A 4,831-nucleotide genomic window follows, 5' to 3' on the forward strand; every position below is an offset into this window, starting at 1 on the left:
TTAAAGTTGATTGTTCCAAGGACAGGGACTTGAACTTGCATTAAATTTGTCTATTGAAAAAATAAGAGACATTATGGCTGTAAAGCTCTGGACCTTAAAATCAGGAAAATAAGATATACCAGAATGAGGTGGAATCACCCCAAAAGGAAACATACAGGAAAATCTCTACCCCAAAAATATGCACTAAGTTTCACCCTAACGATTACAATTACAATTGGTATCTGAGCCTTCAAGAGTGAAGGGATGCATTATTCTGACCATTTTTTCTACTTTGCAGTGGCAGGAAGGGAAACATCTCTCCTTTGTTTTGCTCCTCAGTGACAGAAAGCCACCAAGCCATGACCACTGCATCACCTACAGCACAGTGTGAATTGGTGGAGAGGTTTTTACTACAGTCGGTGTTAGTGAAGCAAGAACAGGTTTTGTAAAGCATTTTGGAAAAAGGTTACTGGTGGAAATATGATTCATTGCACCATTCATGGGCCTGGGTTATTGTTCTGTACCCTTCCACCTAATTTGGTGCATAAGTAGGTATTACTTACACAAGAGGTCATTAATGTCAAGAGAAGCAACACTTTCCAGACTTATTTGAGTTTTTCCTACATGTATTACTGCTTTCCTAAGTACCTCTGCAGCTACTTGAGATGTCAACTACTTCAAGTACTGCCACTTCATTCAGTGCTGAAGCAGCTTTGTGGCTGCTCTGTGGTGAAACCTGGGTACCCTGTTGTAGCAAACTTCACTCAGCAGCTTTGCTGTATTCCAGGTTCAGGTGAGGCAAGAGTAAGAAATGTATTGTAGACAGAGGTTTGTAAGTATTTCACACCAACACTGAGAGAATTTCCACCAAAAAAGTCCGTTTCTGGAGAGCTCTGTCTTGAACTTCGTTGATTCAGAGTGTGGAGAGAAAGGCAGACAAGACAGGAAAATACAACAGTTGGAAAAGAAGGGATGGTGATGACAAAAATCCATCTCTGAGTGGTGTTTGGAGCACCTTTGTTGATGCATGGCTGAACCTCTGGGGCCTGAGCTGCCTTAATTCCAGAAGTGCTACTTTACCTGTTACTGGAAAAGTTACTTTAAAGTTACCTGGGCACAGATTCCTTAAACATCCCCCACAAGCTGTATTGGGAAGCACTCTTGCATTCATCAACTCCTCAGCTGAAGCTGTTATCCTGTCCTTTAACCCAGATGGTGACCATAAACCTAGGGAGAACGTGAGAGAGTTTGACCTGCAGAACTGATCAGCCAAATGTATCAAATGTCAGAATACAGAAGTATATAATCAATTGTCCATTTTCCTAAGATGTTTCACTAGCAAGGAAAAACATCGTCTTCTGGGATATTAGACACGTGCTTGAACCCATATGCCTAGCTGGGTTGGCTTAAGATACTTAGAAATTTGTTCTTCAATAACTCAAATAAGAGAAATTAGAGAGGAAGATCTAATCACTTGCTGCCTTTTTTTTTTAATTGCCCTGAAAGATTAACCTATAAAATGTTCACTGAACAATACTAGATAATTTTATTAGGCCTTTGGTTACTTTTTAGGGCTTGCCTCTTGTTAAATAAACTCTTATTACCTCAAGGGAACTATGGGAAAAGCTATTAACCTTTTATAAGCTTTTGAATGGGTAAAGCATTAAGCTGTGAAAGGAATTAACAAGTATCTAAACATGTTTGGTTTGGCACAAAGTAGAATAGTTTTAATTTATTATGTAAATGTGAAATCTATGAAGATTCAAGCTGTTGAGCTTGCATCTTACTAAAATGATAATTCTTATACAAAGACATTTATCAATAAATTTTTCTTTAAAGCCCTCATTTCTGAGGATATCAGGACCAGGGACATTTTTCCAAGTAGCCTAACTGTAAGAGTTTCTGCCTTTTCAGGAGAAGCTGCCAGGGGATGTTCATGTCTTCAAAGTGGAAAGCTTCAGTCTGTCATGCTGTCATGCATGAAGTGCAAATGCAGAATTTAGTATGAGCAAACTCTTCTTAGCAACTTAAACTGTAGAGCATTTTTTTTTTCCCCTTTGAAGTTACAAAACACCACCTCCTTGCATTTGTTCCTGGGTTACTTTTTCCAGAAGCCAGCAATTAAAAGTAGCATTTTGAAAAGAAAAATGCATCACTAGTTTGCTTCTCCTTTATTTAAAAAAAACGCACATCACCTTTTAAATTAAATGTGTTTGCAATGATGAATTTGAAGCAGATGCTCTAACAATTTGGCTTAAGAGCCTGCAGTTCATACTCCTGAGACCAAGTGGTGAATCTCATTTAAGAGATCTTCTGCACAGAAAACTAAATTTACACACATGTAATTGGTAGCTGCTTTGCCACAATTAATCTCATGTATGAAGGGAGCTGTTCATATGGGCTCTGTCTGCCATTTTTTAGCCCTTAAGGTGAAGACCAATGTGGGATATTTTTCCCACCATGGCAAGAGGCAAACATTACATTACCTTCAAGCAAAACCATTCCCAGGGTTCCTAAGGAAGAAGAACACTCAAGCCTGTCCCCATTTAATTTAAGGATGTGAAAGGGAAGTGCCACCTTGCTTCTCTCCATATCTACCCAAACCAGCCCACTGAAGGGTGCAGCCTCCAAAATGAACGGCAACCAACAGTGCTAACCAACAATTAAAATAAAATTTCAAATAAATACAATTTAATAAATTAAATCTTAAAGGAAACTAAATATTAAATACATGCAATTTCAAACAAAAACATTAATTTAATTTTTTTAAATTAATAGCTAAAATTTATTAATTAATAGGGGGAGCACATACTTTATATGAAACATTTAGCTGGTTCTTAATAATACTTTCCCGAATCAAATGATCTCCAGTTAGAAAAAAATAAAACAGTTTTGTTGCAAAGATGACAGGATACTGCTAAAACATTTTCTCTCATTTTCTTCTGAGAAAGCACTTTTCAGAAAGTAAGGTAATTTCTCCTGGCCTTGTGTCTAAAAAAAAAGTGCTGTGTGCTGAGAGAGTGCTGGTGTGTTGGAGTATCCTTGACAGGATGCATCATGGCACTCTTTCCACAGCTGTGAGTGACTGCAGCAGCTGTACCAGGAAAGATGCACATAGCTCAATACATCATGCACTCACAAATGTAGCAAGGAACAAAGCAGTTCCTTGGGTTTTTGAAGATTCATCTTGCCCAGAAGCGTAAAGCTCCGTTTGTGTGCAGCAGTGTAGCAATTCTTTAACACAAGAAATGGATGCGGCCCAAACCACAAAAACACCTTTTATGTGTTAAGTGTTGCTAATTGAAACAATTTGCCATGCTTAATTTATGTCGAAGAAACTTCTGGCATGTTGTTTCAAAGTCCTTATAAAAGGACTTTCCCTTCCTCCAGGCTGGATCAGTTCTCCACACCACAATTCCCCGGTTTCAAAGAAGATCACAAAGTTGGATGTAGAAAGTCATTTACACTCCAGAAATATATCCTGCACTTTCATTTTTGTTTTTGTTTCCGAATTCAAAGTTTTGGGTGAGGCAGATTTGCTCCCACCTTTGTAAATCACAGTGTGCAGTTAGATGCTGCCTGGTGAAGATGTACACATGGATGAGTGATATTTGGTGTTATGCTTTCTCTGTGCTCCCCCCAAAACATTCACAGCCTTAAATGTATTCTCTGTCACACTCACAGACATCCCAGGGTAGTTTCTTCAGAGTAACATCATTTTTTTTCCCAGCCTAAGGTCAAGGAGTTGAAGTCTCACTGTTAGTCTGGTGTCAACAATAGAAATTACTTTTTCATTTCCTGCTGGTGCTCTACAAATTTTGCTGTAATCCAACAAAACAGTGGCTTTTGATTTATGTGGAAATTTAACTAGACTATTCACAAACAAAAATAAAGCAACTACTGAGTATTTTGATAGCTCAAGATTGTCCAAACCTTACAAATTCAAGCCCAAGAAGCAAGAGGTATCTTTTCAGATTTGTTGGTCTAGGAAACAAAACCGAAATTCTTTGCTCTTCAAAAGCAAATTACATTTAGACCAGGTGTTTTGCAACTGCTGTCCTCCTATGAGCCCTCACCTTTCAATTAATGGATAACTAGACTTAGAAATTTTCATTTTTAGAGAAATACCTCCACCAGGGAATTACTCCAGGATGGCACGACTGCAGTAAAGATACAAATGATAAGCACTTACATTTACATTGGTATTAAGTGGCAGTTTTGGAGAGGGCCTAGGGACTGGATGATCCTTGCCATGTTTCCCATGCCTTCCAAGAGCAGATCTCATTAATTAAGCCTAGGATCCATCTCCAGCAATTATTGGGACCCTCAATGGTGAGGATTTCAAACATCATTCTCTGCATGCATTAAACTTGCCCCAAAATAACTTAATAAATAATAAAAAACCCCAAAAGAGCAATCAGTATGCACTGATTCCATGAGCTTGTATTTAGAACAAAATGGGCTTCACACATTTTCATAAGGGTCACTGCTGGGCTGAAGGACTGTTCATAAAATATGCTTCTATCCCTGAAAAGAAATTATTTTGAATTCAATTGTATGTGTCAGCTGGGCGTGAATAAATTACAAACATCTTGACCTTACTGAGAAGCTGCTGAACTGTTTATTTTTATATTAAATCTACAAATATTTGACAATCCTTCTCCTCAGTGATCTGAACATATGCTTTTAAAAACACTAATTAACAGCATATCAGTGGCTACACAAGAATAAGGACATGCACAGAGAGCATTCCTATTGCCTAGGGTGAGGGCAAAGCTGCCAAAAGGCAGACATCAAAATACTTCAGCCTGAGTTCACACACACAAAAAAGGAGACACAATACTCCAGGTAC

This window comes from Lichenostomus cassidix, chromosome 2 (assembly GCF_008360975.1).
Source record: "Lichenostomus cassidix isolate B80296 chromosome 2, HeHo_3.0, whole genome shotgun sequence".
Lineage (NCBI taxonomy): Eukaryota > Metazoa > Chordata > Aves > Passeriformes > Meliphagidae > Lichenostomus > Lichenostomus cassidix.